An 18,805-nucleotide genomic window follows, 5' to 3' on the forward strand; every position below is an offset into this window, starting at 1 on the left:
CGTAAGCTGATGCAAAAGCTCACAGCACACCTCCGAATGACCATGAAAGATTATTTTCTGCTGTGCTTTCATGAGTGAGGTGACTGCTTTCTCTGGTGCAGCTGTCAACACTATTCCACAGGTGATTTGGGCCAGTTCAGTCATGATGGCGGTCAGCATACTATGCAAAACAAGGGGCAGCAGCGCCGTGTCCTCATTACTCTCTTGATTTTTATTGTTCCTTGTTTTGTATAGTGCACTTACTGTCATCATGACTTTACCATCATTGTGGGAGCACTAGTGGCTAAACAGCTCACACAGCATTTCGTAAGCCTGTTGGCAAAGTATGGCAAGCCTCCAGTTTTGTACAGTGCACGTTTCTGTACTCAAGTGGACACTTATAAACAACCCACAAAAATAAAAAGCTGTATTTCTTTACATTGACATCTAAGACCAGGCGTTGCATGAAGTCAGAGGCTTGTAGCACTGCATGAGCATGTTCATGAAATGCCAAGCCAAGCGACGGCCGAGAACTTGAGCAGACATTGTATTTTGCACAGATCGGCCCACTCATGCTTATTCCCCACTGATTTCACAGACATGGGATAGAATGTGAGTGAGCGAGCAATAATAGGTGTGATTGGACGCAAGCATAAATGAGCATGAGTGCCAGTGTGAAGAGGAGTGAGCGGTGATCAACATATCAATGAAAATTGATGACAATAAGTTTGAGTGGATGTGATTGTGAACATGAATGACTATCATTGAGTACTAGTTGATGCGAGTAAATGCTGTTGAATGAGTGAACGAGAGTGTGGGCTTGAGTGAGTGCCGGTAATTGTGAATGAACACAAGTGAGCGTTGGTAAGCATGGGGGTGCGTGAGTGAATGCCAACAATCGTGAGTGCACATTAGCATGAGTGGGTGTTGACTTATGGTATTTTGTGATTATCCACATAATTTTCCATTCTTGTCATTCGTCACACCAAGTGTAAGGTCTTGGTGCAGTGCGGCTTCATCTGATCCAGTGTCAAAGGGAGGAAAAATAATACAATTCCAGTATGCGTCCTTGGCTGTGCACGTGCAGCAGCTTCATGGTGACTTAGGTTACACGGTGCAGTGTGCGCCAAAGCATCTTTTTTTTAGATATGCAAGCCATGCGCTGTTCTGTTCATGATTCATTGCAGCTTAATGCACAACCTTTGACCAAACTGCTAAGTGCACAAGAGGGTGCGGGCATCTCCAGCATTGATAGAGCTTGATGCATGATGGCCACAGTCGATGCATCCGTTGCTGCCGACTTGGCAATGCAGACAGTTTGACAAGTTACTAGTGCAGTCATGTGCCCGAGATTCCGGCCTAATTGGGGCTAAATGATCAATAAATATTTGTTTTGAAGGAAAAAGAAATTTTTGTTAGATCTGTCTGTCTGTCTGTCTTCGAGTGCATCCATTGCTGCCAACTTGGCAATGCAGACAGTTTTACAAGTTACTAGCGCAGTCATGTGCCTGAGACTCCGGCCTAATTGGTGCAAAATAATCAATAAATATTTGTTTTGAAGGAAAAAGAAATTTTTGTTAGATCTGTGAGACGGACGGACGGACAGACAGACAGTCTCTGTCTGTGTGTGTCTGTCCGTCCGTCTGTCCGTCTGCCCGCCCGCCCGCCTATCCATCTATCTATCCATCTATCTTATCTATCTTTCTATCTATCTATTTGAAAAAATTTTTGTCATAATAAAATGGCATTTGGCAATTCAAGGGGAGTTACATTTACTTCATTATATTCATTAGTTTGTTGTAAACCGTGCTTGAACAAAATATTTTCAGGTCAACAGGGTTCTTGGTGGGCCACAGTCTGTTGGTTTCATAAATTTGCAGGGTTCACACGATCCGCGGATAGCTGACAAGCAGATTCTATACCTGAAAATAGATTGTTTCATGTGAGCAAGGTGCTCTGGACAATCCGAGATTTTAATGCACTCACAAATCAAAGATGTAGCTCACTTTTGTCGTCTGCTCATTCCAATTGCTTTAGGCCCACAGAGCCAATAGCTTAATATCGGCAAATTTAATCGACACAGTGAGTGGATGTGTATTAGCAAATCTCACTTCCTTTACACAGACTTTACTTGCTGTACATCTTAAAACAGTATTGATTGTTGTTTCTTTTTCTCTCAGTGCTGTCCATAATGTGCCATGTTGACATCAAAACACCTAAATGTGGGCAAGACTTCAAATGTAGTTCACATGCACAGCAGTTATTATAAAATGAAAGCATTATGTGGTTAATTACTAATGCAAAAAGAAGAGCAAAAATACATTCGTTGAAGAAAGTGGGCTGGAGTCCCCGTTATTGATGGCTGCAAATGATGCATAGTGCTCCATCATCTGCTTTCTGCCTGAAAGCCATAGTCCTCCGACTATCCTCGAACTAAGCATAGTTGTGACAGAAATAGGTTGCAGCTGCTTTCAAACTGCTTGACCACACTGCTCAGTCAAATTGAATATAGAAAAGCATCTTGGACAGTCTTCGGTAGTTCAGGGCGACAAAATGGAAGAGTCCTTATCTCAGCCACCTTATTACAATTCAGTCGCCTGTCTCCCTGCCGCCATTTAGCTGCTCGGACTGTTTTCCGCATGTGTTGTACATTGTGCATCCCACGGTGTGACACGTGCCAGTGAACATGGGGCACTTCTGTGTTTGCTACTGGCCATAGCATCTGGATGGAAATAAAGCACTGTATGTGTGGAAGGAATGTAGTGCTCCATAAAGGTAAAGGTCTTTTTCATTTCTGTTATTTACAGATTACATCTTGCTACCATCTCTGTTTGATTACAGGCAAGTTGGAATGACTCAAGCTGAGCTGTTTCTCCAACGTCATAGGCAGAAGTAGCATATGGCAAAATGTTGTCCTATATTTGAAGCTCTGCATCCTCATATATTGAAATCTTGTCGGCAAGCATTCTATTCATTCAGCGTTTGCAACTGGTTGTTATGAGTTAGCTTCCCAATAAACTGCATTAAATGGGCAGTGGAAGCTACTTCTCTGTATTTTACGAAAACATAAGGTGTACCATGCCATTATACTATGTTAATGATGAAAAATTGGCCCACTTCTCTAGTGATTCTCTTTCTTTTCTTCTTTTTTAGAAAGTAGAGACAAGTTAGCATGCAGAGTCAGGTGGTTGATCGCTACTATGATCTGCCATTTTTCTGACACTGAGACAAGAAATGAGCAGAGTAAATTTATTTCCGCCTGCTTCAATAGCACCTTTGGCAGCTCCATTGCTTGGAGAAGACCTGCTGTTTTGAGTGACAGTTTAATCCGCCGTTGACATTATTGACATGATCTGACATAGTGCTGCACAAGAATTAACTTTGGGAAGCAATAGTTAACATGGGCTCTTGTCAAAATCCTACTAAATCCTACGCTTAGTTGTGTTGCTTGCTGATGTGTCATCATAAAATGCTTCTAAGATTTCACCTCCCGGAGTTTATACAGGGTGTGTCAACTAACTTAGGCCAAGTACTAAAAAAAAGGCAACATAGGTGCTACACATGTTGAATTGGTGCAGTATTGTTCTCAGCCATATGGAGACATATAATATTTTTTCCAATCCGCCAATCTTGGTAATTAACAAAGATTGCTTAAATAATTTTTAAAATAGTAGCCCGAGCAAGAAATCCCCATTACAATAATTGTAGCGCTTGTTCAGAGACATTGGATTATTTTATCTATGCTAAGATAACTGCACTGTTAAATTTTTTTCCAGCCTTTCTTTAAAGCGCATGAAATTTTAAAAAATACCACGGTACTGCCGGCTAACACACCGCGCTTTTAGTGCCCTCAAATGTAAGTTGAACAAATTAGCAAAAGCTGCTCTGCACACAGAGATCGATTAAACAGGCTGTCGGCGACTGCGATGGATGTTAAGTGACAGAAGGGGCATACTGTATTAAAAAAAAATATTCAACGAAAAAAGTGACTGCCACGTGTGAATGCGATGTGGCTATGTTACGAATATCTGCTGCATGCACACGACTCAGAGGTGACACAGAACGTTGACCAAATGTACAAACTCATTTACCATGATTTTTGTATACATTCACGTGGACGACTGGACAGCTGTCCCAATGAGCCAGAGGAAACTAGACACCCATGATGTTTTGACAGGACTGCCGCCGCGGGAGAGTGGAAGGAAAGGAAAGTAGAAACGCAAGTGCTTGGAACGCCGACAAAGAGAGTGGTGTGAACGTAGACATGGCCGATATGGGTCAAAGTATAGTATCTGTTCTTATCGGCTTAATATCTGATATGGGTTCTATCTGGAGCCAAGATATTAAACTTATTTTTGCAATTTGGCGGAGGGCTTGAAGCCTGCTTTACCTCCACCACAGGTTGGCGCGGTATTGCACTATCTCCGGGATTGGCCCATGGTTTTTGCACCTGCAGAACAAAAAATGCACAGAACCCTAGCCATAAACAGCTTCACTGTAAAAAGTAAAAAAGAAGGAAAAGTACAGCAAAAGGTTGACAGACGTATTTGCATCATAGAAAAGAATCGCTTATTGCACAACGTGCAATGATATGCACTTACGATGGGTTAGACAATAAGAATGGCTGAAAGTCGGAGCATGTTTTACGTTGAACAGTATTCTTGGGAAGCTTATTCCCGTGTGTTGAAGTAAGCAGGAAAAATGACTTGTGGAAAACATCAGTGCATCATTTGTTGAATCTCCAAGTACTGGGTGAGCAGGAGCAATGCAACTTCTACTTTCTTGTCTGTTCCTTTTTCCTCTGTACAGTGTAGTTTGTGCGTCTTTTAAAAAATGTGCAACATATTCCAACTGGCCCAATTTTCACTTCTACTGAGCAATGCTAAGTCACTCCACTGATGTTTAGCCATTTCAAGTACATTCACCCCTCCAAAAAATCGGACTTTGTTTCATGATGACAGGTGACAACCATTCATATTGCTTGCAACCAAATTTGTAAACAACTGTCCTGTCATATCTTTGTAGCTGTGTAGGCCCCATCTAGCAGATGCACCAGATGGGTTTCTGAGGCTTACCAGCCAGCGCAGTTAATGATTGTCACCAATTGCTTTAAACAGTCCACTTTATAAGTGCAGTCCACTTATAATGATACCATATGTAACAATATATCGGTTATAACCATAAGTCGACTTAAAGGTATCAGCTTATGCATTAGGGCTGTAAGAAAGAAAACACTTCATAATGATATGATGAAGCCAAGGGTCTGACAAAATCTCGTCCGATCGAGAAGAATTGTGGCGAGAACAGTTCACTTGTTCCTTGAGAACCTTGTTCACTTCGTTGTGAACAACACTCCCGTGTGGGGGCCAAAAGGTCAATTAAAGGGGGCATGACAAGGTCACCCAACATTTTGCAGTTTTCCGCGAGAAATCGTAGTAAAGGGTCTATTGTGGCTGTACACATGTAAAAACTGGGTGGTAAAAGCACATTTTTGTTCAAAATATGAGCAAGAACTCGCTGGCTCTAAGCCTTGCCCTCTGGCGCCCACCAGCATATTTAGAACTGAGGTTGAACAGCGTGAATAATGCAAGGACACGAGGAAACAAATACCACAGACAATCACTGACTGCCAACTGGAAGTTTATTTGAATTTCTCCAGCCATTTTATACCTTTTCCAGCATAGGCATGCATACACCAGTTGCAAATACATCTGCAAATCGGCTACACCGTAATCTTTCATGCAAGAAAGCTATTTCTTTTTCTAACAAGGCTAGAGAGGGAGCGCTTACTCATTTATCTCCTTCCTTTCATTTCATTTCATTTATTTTCACGTTAAAGGACCGGAGGCATTACATAAGGGAGGGCTTTAATCACCAAGACAATTTTAGAACAAATGTACAGAACAGTAAAGAAACAACAATAAACAAAAACAAGCCAGGAATAATTGTGAAAAAAGGGGAACATCGTGTTAGAGTAAGGGTAGGTGGGATCGATAATTAAGCAATGTGGTTATTTATCATTTTACGGAACGTTTTACAGTCAGTGCATGACACAATGTCTTCTGGGAGATGGTTCCAATGGGTTATTGCGTCAGGGAAGAATGAAGTGTTCATGGCAGATGATCGGGAGTTAATGTGTGCTATGGGACGACTGTGGCTTAAAAGTGAGAGGATGTATGTAAGGGTAGATTTGATAGGGAATGCCTGGAGTGTGGATGGTAATAAGAGGTGTGAAGCAAGCAGAGATGAGAGATGATCCGGCGGGAAGCAAGTGATGGTAGTTGAAGTGTACGTTTTAGTGTGGTTATGTTGGCTTCATGAGAGTAATGGATGTTATAAACCAAGCAGCGCGATTTTGTGTTGCTTCTATGTCATAGGTAAGATATGATTGGGAAGGGTGCCAGATAGACGACGCATATTGTAACTGCGGATGTACGAATGTTAGATATGCTAGCTTTTTTATTTCTGGTGATGTGGCTTTCAGGTTACGTTTTAAATATCCAAGGGTACATGAAGCATTAGAACAGATGGTGTCAATGAGTTGCCCATGATAGAGTCGATGTCATGTGAATGCCGAGATATTTGTAAGACGGGGCATGATTGATAGGCACTGAATTTATTGTGTAGGTGTGACTGGTTAAGCTGTGGTTGCGGGTGAATGACAGAGCCTTGCATTTAGTAAGGTTAAGTGGCATGAACAATTTCTCGCACCATACTGCGATGGAATCGAGATCCTGTTGTAGTGCGGTGATGTCATTCGAGCCTTGGATAGGGGAATAAAGGACACAGTCATCCGCGAAAAGGCGTAATTTATTGTTAATGTTAGCAGGTATGTCGTTGATGTAGATGAGGAAAAGTAGAGGCGATAAACCAGCGCCTAGTGGCACACCCGATGTTACGCTGCTAAGGGATGAATTAAGGTCGTGCGCATATAATCTGGGATTATATGCCTAGCATACGGCAAACAGGACAGTGTTTCAATGACACAGCTCGTCAGCACAGCAGTAACCTAAAGAATGACTATAGGAGCCATTGAGCAGGACATTGTAACAAGTGTCCTTGCACTACCATATTTGAAAAAACAAAATTCATAGAGAAAGGAAAAGATAAGAGAGAAAAGGAAATAATAAAGGCTTATTACATTAGACAGGAAGGAGAAAATGGGTAAGCGCTCCTTCTCTTGCCTTGTTGGAAAAAAAAATAGCTTTTTTGCATGAAAGATTATGATGTAGCTGATTTTCAACTGGTGTACGCATGCCTATGCTGGAAAAGGCATAAAATGGTTGGAGAATTTCAAATAAACTTCCAGTTGGCAGTCAGCGCTTGTCTATCGTATTTGTTTTCCCATGTCCTTGTCTTATTCGCACTGTTCAACCTCAGTTCTAAATATGAACCAACTAGCCTTCATCAAGATCTTACCACCGCCATATGTGACGTCATTTACCGAGCCATTGTCTGCTACAAAATCAGCCACCACATCACATGAGGGCGGAGCATAGCTGCCGTTTGTTGCCGTATTCGCTTCAAATATCACGTGCCATGTCTTCTACAAAACTAACTTCGCGTGATCAAGCAAGCGACGAAGCAGCACAAGCAGTGATGGCACTAGGCATTTTGACTTGGACCTTACCGCCACCGGCTCAGTGACAAAACATGGCCTTGGAGATATGCACGCAGCAGCCATGGACAAAGCCGGCACGTGCACATCTTGGAAGCCATGAACAGGGACAGCCTAGTAAACATCGTCAACATAAGATGGCGACGTTGCTGCTGCATGAAGTGCTACTAGTGCCTTTCTGCACTCTTATTTCATGCGTGCAGCACTGCCTAGCCAGCTGTTCACGGAAGACGAAGTCTGGTGCTACTTTGCACAATGCAAATTGTTACGTGCGTAGATTGTTTGCTGGCTCTTGGATCCGTACTCAACAAAACTACAATTTTGTTAAGCTGCTGCCCGTTCCCAGCAGTATTTTTTTCCTCTGTAGTTGCGTGCGGCATATACAAACAAATGCTCGCACAGAAGTGTTTGCGGTGCAAGGATTTTGTGCAATGTAAGCTTTGGCTGAAGCAGTACTTGAACTTGCTTTATTGCACAGGATATCGGTTAAAAGAAAATGGCAAGGCTAACGCTTGGCCAGGGCACTGCCTGCCAGATGGGTCGGTGCGCGAACACGGTTGGTATCACGTCTGGCTGCAGCCTCTGCTTCTTCACGGGTATTCCAAACTCGGCAAGCAGGAGCAAATCGTCATAGCTGTCTAGCCTGAAGTGTTGCGAGAACTAAACAAAAGCGTCGGATGAGTGGCAGTCCTTCCTTCCCACATTCATCTCCCAAGCCTTACTCTTTACAGGCTCCTTGGGGAACCTGAAGTAAAATATGAAGCACTTCTTGCTCCGTTCGTTCTGGCACCCAACAGTGCCGCGGTTGCATTACTTCAGCTGCTGCAAGTTGAACAATTCCAATGGCAAGCTGAACAAAGCAAAAGCTTCCCGCATGCCCGCACAGATGAAACACGGATTCTTTGCCAAAATATACATGCTCGCTTGGCAATCATGAAGCCTATGACGTCACAGCTCGCTACCGCGCCAGTGTTGCTCAACTTCTATGCCATTTGAGTGTAATATAAAAAATTAAATTACAAGTTACGTGGTGGCTTAAATGCACTAAAATTTTGTCAACATCTTCTTGAACACACAAGGTTTATCTTACACCATACAGACTATGATCGAAAATTGGGTGTCATGCCCCCTTTAAGGGGGGAGGCTACCCACGCATACCAACTTTCTTGTTTAATGAAAATTTCAGAATAGACTCATAGCAAAAACATTAGCAGAATTACAAAATTTCATGCAGTTATGTTCACTGGTTTTCAAGTTACAGCAATATGTCAGAATGGTGCACATGGTTTTCTCATTCCAGACCTGGAGAATTTTCAAAAGGTGCTGCAACTGTGAAATTCACCATGATGATTCCTAGATAGATGCCTCAGGGCAAGACAGAGCCCTTTTTTTAAATTTCCTTGCTGAAAAATTTTAGCAGACCACCGAATTTAGTGTTGGTGATTAAGATTTTATCAATCAAATTTTGGTTAAATATCACACATCACAGACACTATATAAAAAATGGGCTTTTCTTGCCCTCAGAAATTTATTCAGATACACAATAATAAAAAAACTTCTGGAAATCTGATGAGCAGTTACAGAGATATGGCTGGAACAAGCAGCCTCACCAGCCAAAAAAGCCATTTTGAGAAAATGAGCTTTGAAGATTTCGAGCACATATATTGGTCTAAAATGACCCTGCAGCGTAACTGGAGATGTGCTTAGACACTCTCTTCTTTTGCCGCCTTTCCACCTTCTCTTGCGATTGCTTGGCCTTTTTCAAGTGCAGAGAATCTTTCTCGGCTGCCCGTTGAATGGCCAGGTGGCCAGGTGTTAGCCCCACTGATGAACATAACTCTTGGGTGGCCCTGTGGCAGCCAGCATTATATCTTAAAACTGCCTCATGCAGTACTGTCTCCACAGCAATCAGCGACACATGTTGCTCTTTGGGCATCAGGGACCACAGCACGGACTTAAAGGTTTCCGATGCATTCTGCGCCTTTGCTCCTAGGCAGCGTTGCAGAAGAGAAGCCTGTGAGAGGCACTCATAAACAGGTAACAGTACTTCTGCGACATAGCCTGGAAGATTGTACCGATGCTTCGGAGGTGGCACACCATCACTCTTGCTGGCATTATGATGACACCACGAGTCTGCACCCTCAGGGCACAAGTCGTGGTTAGGATCCTCGTCCGTCGATGTCACGTGGTGGTACAATGCCATCGCTGCATGCTGCATTGCAGCCACATCATTGGAATTGTTCCATAGGGCCCAGCCATAATAGTCGGTCAACTTGTCGTTGAGGGCCTTTGTCAGCCTGCCCTTCCTTCCTAAATCCTTGTCACTTTTCTGCACAAGGTTGCGCAGTGCTGTCCCCTTCCTCATCTCGACGTGGTTCAGGCATTCCTCTTTCAAAATGGGGACCAGTTCATAGACATTTTCTCGCACAAGGGCAGAGAACGTGGTACTATCTCCATCAGACACGAGCGTTGTATAACGGAGGTTGTGCTTTGGCACCGAACATGAGAAAAGGATGACAGCTGCCTCAACCTCCATCCTCCCAGGCTTAGAGTCAGTGTTTTTCTGGCACACATGATCCTCCTGCCAGCTTGCGTAACCTGGGTCTCCAGGCTTTGGTCCTACTTGGCAACCAAGGCACTGGTTCGATAAAACAATGGCGTCCTAGATGAGGCCTGTATGATATTCAATTATTGCACCAACTCCAATATGGGACGTGTCGCCATGCTTGTGCCATGTTCCATCAAAGTTTATGGTGATATCCCTGCTGAATTATGGATCCATTTCCTTGTAGGTGGTTGTCACAGCAGAAGCAGATTCTGCATAGAACTTGTCTATGCACTGTGTCTGCGGTTCCCTGAATTTCTTCAAGTGCTTCTGAAAAGTCTTATGATGCAGGCCACGATGGGACACGCTCATTGCTGCCCGAAAGTCATTGAGCGCTGTTTGTCCCTTCCCTATCTGTTTTGTTGCCACAATGGCTCTTATATTCACGTCAAAGGCCATTGAGTCATCCTGACGAGCAGAATTCCATGAGCTTGCAACTACTCCACAATGTAAACATAGCAGCTCAAGCTTTGTTGCAAGTCCAAGTTGGGTGCCTCCTTCAACCTTCATCCCAGGCGCGAAGCAATGCTGGAACGGGGTCCCAGATAGCAGGTCACCTAGGGCATCCATTTGCACAAGGAGAAATTTTTCACTTTCACTTGCAGCGGTGGCAACTTCAGGATCACGCTCCATTGCTTGAAATTTTCGCTCCGTTGCCGACATAGCGTGAAGTCCTCATTGCACAGCAGTGCATTTTTTATCCACTGCCTCTTTTCCTCGCACGTCAGGAAACGTGTTTTCAAGTGCACAGTGGACGGCACGATCGCAGTGCCTGAGGCAGATGAAAGAGAGTATGTGGAAGCCGCTGTCGATGAGCACGAGACCCCAGTCGCACTCGTCACAACAAATTCTTGCGACAAATTCGTAAATCCTGGCGACGAAAACAAGTGCCGTAAACTGCCACAAAAACAAGTGCAGATTTTGGACTAATAAAGTGCACCTAATGCTTGACATGCTGTTTAGAGGTATAAATAAACATTTTATTTTTCACCAGCCTGCTTTTTACATCTATTCATTGGTGCTAGTGGCAAATTTGCATTCTGAGCTGTAAAGATATGTTTGGTAGCTTTTTTATGGCATTCCAGATATATCGGGGATCGGTTATAATGATTGGACTTTTTTGTTCTTTTTTATATTGTTATGCCCGAAACTATCGTTATGATATTGTTATGTCAACAATTGCCAAAACTTACTTATGGCCCATGTAACCATGAGATCATCTTTCTCTGTAGCTGTGTAATTCGCGTTGACTTTTGATAGTGTACGACTTGTGCACACAGTGACTTTTTTCCTTTCTATTCTGCGAATGAATGATGATGACAATGCCACGTTGGTGTGGACACCTCTTCCAGCTTTCTTTAAAAGTGAGCAAGTTATGAGAACATTACAAGCATCATTGCAGCATACTGTCTTGTTGTTCCTACTACCACACGAAAAGTGCATCTTTCAAAATTGTATAAGTGGTTAGGCAATTCTTGAGTATATTTTGAGATTATTGCACCAAGACGTGACATTCCTTCATAAAATGTTCAACACCGTGAACCTGCTTTAGCTTTTATGCTGAAAAGCACGGCATTTGCTTCATCCTCGACCCATTTCAAAACAGTGCTGTTCAGGGAAGTTCCAGCTGCTTTGCAGTGAGCACTCTTTTTGCTCTGGCTAGCTGTAAAATGCATGGAATATGTCAAAATTTATTTAATTGGAAAGCACCTTACACTTTCTCAATGCCATCAATAAAAACATGGCAGCACTAACAAAGACTGTTTCACCAAGCACCTTCGCAAGAAAGTGACTGAATCTACATGTATATAGAGGTGCGTTTATTGGGACTGACGAATGCATACTTTTGGTAGCTTTCAGCTTAATTCCAACCAAAATTTGACTGTTGACTGCGACCTTGCTACACTGTGGATGGCCAGCTTGCAATGGCGGCAGTATGCCACACCATTGGTAAGCATGTGCCCATGTAGATGAATGAAACCTGTTCAGCTAAATTGCATGTTCATGGGTAGAGAATGATGACAAAAGGAATGTACTGCAGCAACGTCTGAATCTGAGCTAGTTGGTTAGGCAACCTCTTTGAACGAAACAATGCAAAAGACGGGTACACACTGCAGTGTGTTTGTTCGTTGCTGTCCTATCTTTTGCACTGTTTCATTTAAAGACAGAAAGGAAATTTACTGCTTACAACTTGTGATCATGTCTTTTTTGAGGTTCTGAAATCAGACCCGTGTGGTTTCTTTCAAGTGGAAAGTTTTGTTGGGTAACGTAGAAGTCTGATGCCATGTGCTATTTGCGCTGATGTGCATGTATATCTGAAGGCAGTCGTCAACACCAAGGCTATCAGTCTTGGGAAACATCCCAGGGTGATAGGGATGATTATGGGAGAATTGTGGGCATTGAACTCATTGTTGCCTCCATCAATCCATGTTGTTCTGGTGGCATGGCTTAATCAGCTTCAGATTGCATGGGATGTTGCATTAAAATGTTGCGTGAGGAGGAAGCAAAAGGGGTAGTTTGTTTACTACAGTGTATTTACGAGAGGGAGGCTTTGTTTGCAGCATCACAGGCAGAAAACTCAAGCTCTGCTTCCTCATTTTTTTGCATAGTATTGCAGAAACGTAACAATGCCACTTTTGTTTTTGGGATGAAAAGTTCCTTTTTGAAAGTTTGTTGGACTTGCAATCTTCATTCTCTCTTGCGTTGCTTAGAATGTTTCCCGGTACCATTTGTCATTGGCAATTTCAACTTGAGCTTCTGTTTTGGACAGGAAGAGTTGGTGGTTAAATGGATTGTATTGCTCAGATTGGAGCTGCAGTGTGTGGTCAGCACACAAATTTCCCTTGGACACTCGCATTCTGACATTCTACTTATCTTCTGTACATATTACTGATAAGCACTGAATTTAAACACACTTGCTCATGATTAACTCAGGTAAGTGATAAAGGAACAGTACATTTACAAGTATTCAACACAATACAGGTCACATGACATACAGCACAGTATATGATTGTGTAGAACCTGAGCCATAAAGGAAGTCCTGTGTACCATTTTGCATTGATTATAAGCAGGAGCTTAATGACCCAAGTGAGTTGAACGATGCAATGCTTTCGATGCTTTTGTGCATGCTTCCTTGCTTGTCTTGTTGCCTTGCCTGTTCTGCATGTTCATTGCTCTTTAATTGCCTGCCTGATTGTTTGAAACTGGCGCACATGTATAACACTTGCCGCAGATACCGCAATTCTTTTGTTCCGTTAGTCCTTATGTGTTTGATGATCATTCCTTTTCCCCCAGTGCCTACCATTCACCACGGCTGGTGTCTCTGCCATAACTGGTCATTGGGAATGCCCGCTCCTCTGAAAGTACTTTTGCAGCTTGTCATAGAATAATGTACATAAAAACTCTTTTATGTTTGATACAGCAGCTCTGATGAGGACGACGTCTTGTACAGACACACATGTCAAAGTAATTAGCTATCTAATGCTGGTACTAGGCCCACAGAATGATATGTTATCTTTACTGTTATGAGTGGGCCCCAATTTTGGGCTCTCTAATTACATGCTAAACTCTGCAGGAAGCCCTATTTCAAGAAATTAAGAGAGATCAGAATGTTTAGCTCAAGTCTGTGCAAAGCAGCAATTATCTGCTATTCTGAAATTGCCATAAAATCTGTGTCAACGCTGCGCATGATGACCTACCTCACATGTAAGTAATGTCTCCCTTCTTGAGAAATCAGCAGACGCTTATTTCAACAGGACGGAAGGAAGATTACACATTGCTGACACTTCCGTCCTGTCAAAATGAGTGCCTGCTGATTTCCTGGAAAGTATGAGCCAGCTAGCTCAGCTGAGAACCATTGCAAAATGTGCTCCCACATACAAGTTACTGGTGGCAATCACTGCTCTGTGTTCTTTCCATAGATATCTGTTGCAAAGCAGATTATCATTGAAGCTGTTGACAAGATTATGTTTTTCTGCATTTGTTTGTCAACTTTTTTGATGTCTTATGCCATTGCAACATGCTACTCTACCAGCTTGGCCAGCTTTTAATATTGATATGGAACAGCCGCCACAGTGTGCCTGTGCTTAAGAGGAGGAAGACGTGTTCCCAATTGTATTTAGTGTCGCCATCTTGGCCACCGTTAGCCTACGTGTAAATTTATTATAAATAGACGTGCATCAGCTACACATAACATAATTTGGTGGAGGTGCAGGGTAAGGAGAGTAGTGAGAGGAGAAAAGGAATGGCATGACCAGGACCCCAAGAAAAAAGCATGTCGTTCTTCAGAAAGTCTGTAAGGGCAGGTGCAATGTCCACAAAATTCTGTACAAAGCACCGGAAATAGGAGCGCATCCGTACAAAACTATGGATGCCCTTTGTAGACTTTGGGACAGGAAAGTTCGTAACGGTGCGAATTTCATCTGGATCAAGTTGTACACCTCAAGTTGCATGCACGAGGTGTCCAAGGATGGTGATTTCGTGGCGAGCGAAGTGACATTTTGAAGAGTTCATCTGGAGACCGGCCCGGCAGAACACGTCAAGAATTGCTGAGAGGCGAACGAGGTGCGTGTCGAATGTGGGCAAGAAAATGATGACGTCGGCCAGATAGCACAAACAGGTGGGCCACTTCAAATCCTCAAGCAAAGAGTCCATAATTCGTTTGAAGGTGGCCAGCACGTTACAGAGACCAAAAGGCATCACCTTAAACTGATAAAGACTGTCAGAGATAACAAATGCAGTCTCTCGGTCCATGTCGTTGACAGCAATTTGCCAGTAGCCAGATTTTAGGTTGATAGAAAAAAAATAGGTCGCACAGTACAGGCAGTCCAGAGTGTCAATACATGGCAAAGGATAAACATCCTTTTTTTTGTGATTTTGTCGAGGTGGCGATAATCTACTCAAAAGCGCCACGTTCCATTCTTTTTGACAAGTACGACGGGAGAAGTGCAGGGACTGCAGGAAGGCTCGATAATGTTCTTGGCAAGCATCTTTGTTACTTCCTGTTGGATAACTGCTTGTTCCGACACAGAAACACAATATGGACATCAGTGAATGGGTTCGCATCGCCAGTATTTATGCGATGGGTCATTATGCTGATCTTTGTTTTTAAATGCATTCTTCTGCTTGCAACTGTATCCAACGTAGAACTTCAGGCAGTTGCAAGTGGGCATTTACAGCAGACTACCGTTAACACAATTCCGATTAATTCGATTTTCTGGTTAATTCGATCCCGGCCGAAAGTGCCGGTGGCACCTATACATTCCTATAGGCTCAAGCTTGCGTTATTGCGATCTATAAACTGATCTTCGCATGATATTTCGAACTTGACTAGTCAACTTCACCGCAATACAGCTGTGTCATGCGTTGAAGGATACGCACTATCATGCGGAGAAGCATACTAAGAATGGAGAGGGGCCACTGTCATGGAACAGAGTATGTGTTTCTTAATTATGCAGGTGTGCACCGGTCACAGTCGAGGACCTAGACGCCTAGTAAGCATACTTGTAGCCATTCAGAGCTGATTCTGCCGTTGCAGTGGCGATTTGAGCCCTCGCTTCTCCCGCCATGCCTTTCTCACATATAAGACCAGGGCCTAGTACGCGTTCCTTAATTATATGCGCTCGTACGCGCCGTACACCGAGAAGCGGAGAAAGACTAGCTGTGTTTGGGGAAAGCTAGCGAAAAGGAAGATGGTAAAATTAAACTCGGAAAATCGGGGAGACGTTCAAAGCCAACAAAAGAGTGGGGGTCTATCTAAAACTCTGGGGGCCTGTCAACAAACTTATTAGGTGTCTCGGTGTTCGTACTGTGACCAGAAACGGCACATTTGCGTGTGGCAACAGAGGAATGCGTGCTACGTCCCGCAACAGTAACATCTTTCCCTGTTTGGTATCCTGTATTGGCTGTATTGCGGTGAAGCTAACTTTATTTATTTATTTCACATACTGTCAATTCCTCATGGGATTATAACAGGAAGGGCAAATACACATGGTAGTATTTGCGAACAAAGAATATAAATACATTATATAATCATGAGTGTGTTATTACAAAGGTATTGGCTTCGCTAAACAAAAGAATTAACTACTTAATCACAAATGCCACATTTGGGTACAATATACTATAACGAAAAAGAATCTGAGAGAATAAGAAACCAAACAAGAAAAAAATACATCTGAAAACACGTGACATAAAACACCTAATGGACATTAGGTGTTTAGACGGGTGGTGCTAGTCGGAGGTGCCTTCCAAGAAAGAAAAGGCATTTCATTGCAGTCGCTGTAACATTGTTTATATGGGAATTCCATCTGAAGTCATGTGTTAACGTTAATCCGAGGTACTTGTGTTCATGAACTCGTATTAGTGGCACGTCATCATGTGGCAGATGCGTCAGCAGGCGTTTGATGTGTTGCGACACCACGTACCCGAGCACACGAGGGTTGGACCCTCCCGCGTGTAGCCGTGCGTGGCTTAGCTGTGCCTGGAGAAAGGGGGATCCTGGGGGTTGAGCCGATGCCGGGTGTTCGGACCTTTAAGGCCCCCCGGCGCAGGCAACACACCTCTTTGACCTCTGCTTCACATGGATGGCACCTGCAGACTGACTCACCTGGAGGAAATCGGCAATCGCCTTTTCCTGTCCTCCTCTTCAATCTTCGTCTTTTTCTCTAGCCTTTTCATCTTTCCTGTCTTCTTCTCACTTCTTACTTCTGAATTTCCTGGCGGCAAGGGTTAATCGTGTGTAGTATATCCAGTCTTGGTTATATGCATTATGTTATAGTGGCGGTGCATAGCTGGCGTGTGCAAGTTGCTCAGAAACTGTAGCGTCCCTTTGTTGGGCTCGGTGGTGGGTGGCTACCACCGCCGCTGAACTTTGAAACCATGTTATGGCAGAAGCTTTCCCGCGACTTCCAGATGGGCCTCTGAAAAGAAGCCGCACCGATTCACCTTTTCAATTTGCCCTCAGAACCGACCTAGACAACTTTCCACATTACCACATCTTGCATAGTGAAGGAACACTATGCGTAAGCTATCCGCTTTTTTGGTGGCGAAATGCCTCATAGAAAAAATTGGAAAAGACTACAAAGCCTCGAAAATGACCAGTGGAGACCTGTTAATTGAATTGAAGAAGAAAGCACAAGTGCAAAAGCTGTCCGAACTCGCCAGTATTGGTGAAATCAAAGTGACAATTTCTCCCCATCGCTCATTAAACACTTGCATGGGCGTTATCTCTGAGGAAGATTTTCTCAGCTTGAGTGACGAGGAACTCCTCGAGGGGTTCCAAGAACAAAATGTGATCAAAGTGCAAAGAATTACAATCCGAAGAAACAATGAACTCCCCACCAAACATGTGATCCTCACATTTGGTACTAGTATTCTCCCCACCTCTCTCGACGCAGGATACCTAAAGATAAATGTCAGGCCATACTTACCAAACCCAAGGCGGTGTTTTAAGTGCCAGAGGTTCAGACACGCATCACAATCATGTAGAGGCAAAGAAGCATGCACGAAATGCAGTGCCAGCAATCACCCATCAGAAAACTGTAACGCTCCCCCACGCTGTGTAAACTGCAAAGGGGATGATCCAGCGTATTCACGATCATGTCCCTGTTGGAAGAAGGAGAAGGAAGTGGTTGCTCTTACAGTAAAAGGGAAGATCTCATATTTTCAAGCAAGGAAGAGGTTTTCGCTCTTACCTCAAATAAGCTATGCCAATGTGGCGCGGCAGGAGGCAGCACCATGTCGATCTCAGGAGACTACAGATGTCACAGTCTGTGGTCCTGTAGCTACTCCATTTGCCCCCTCAGTGGCAGCAGCTAGTGCTACTCCACCATCATCCAAGACGGCCCTGAAGACAGCTGTTCCACAGGTCCCCAGACTAAACAGAACGCCAAGGCCCGAGGCGCATGTCTCGCCACCTGGCTCTCGGATCATCCAGCACCTCAGAGAAGGCGATGGAGGTCAATACCAAAACCCCGGCTTCATTGACGCCAAAAGAACAGCGCTCTTCTGAGCGCTCTAAGAAGGACAAGGTCCTTATAACTATACAGAAAAAGGGACAGGCAACCTGAACGGTTACTGCCCATTAAACGTGTACTGTCCCATATCGCATGTCACCCTTAATTTTTAAGTTCGCAAACATCACTACATTTTTTATTTTACAACCATGGCTTTCATTGTACACTGTAATTGCAGAGGTCTTATACACAATATAGGTGACATCAAAGACATTATCAGCACTTTTTCGCCAGTTGCAGTGTGTCTTCAAGAAACGAATCTTGGTCCAAAAATAGTAACATTCTCAAAGGTTTTACCATTGTCCGAAGGGACCGCGAACACTCTAGCCGTTTGTCAGGAGGAGTCGCCATAGTCGTTCAGGGCGGCACCCCTACTTGAAATGTTCAGCTGAATACTTCTTTCAAGGCTGTCGCCATCACTGTTCTCTCATATAAAACCATCACCATCTGTTCACTTTATATCCCACCCCATACTCATTTTACTACTAAACAAGTGGAAAATCTTACACGCCAGTTGCCGGAGCCTTTTATTTTAGTAGGAGATCTTAATGCCTATTGTAGCTTCTGAGGCAGCGATAGAACAGACCAAGG

General features: G+C 43.6%; 1 protein-coding gene and 2 pseudogenes across 5 annotated transcripts in view; 2 read left to right on the forward strand and 1 right to left on the reverse strand.

Moving 5' to 3' along the window:
- Positions 1-18,805, forward strand: part of LOC126523407 (cyclin-dependent kinase 8-like) — a 129,176-nt gene that overhangs the window by 99,823 nt on the left and 10,548 nt on the right. The gene's annotated exons all lie outside the window — the stretch shown is intronic.
- LOC126523763 (U2 spliceosomal RNA) lies at positions 4,244-4,423 on the forward strand (annotated as a pseudogene).
- LOC140218897 (uncharacterized) lies at positions 9,267-13,531 on the reverse strand (annotated as a pseudogene).

This window comes from Dermacentor andersoni, chromosome 6, assembly GCF_023375885.2.
Source record: "Dermacentor andersoni chromosome 6, qqDerAnde1_hic_scaffold, whole genome shotgun sequence".
Taxonomy (NCBI): domain Eukaryota; kingdom Metazoa; phylum Arthropoda; class Arachnida; order Ixodida; family Ixodidae; genus Dermacentor; species Dermacentor andersoni.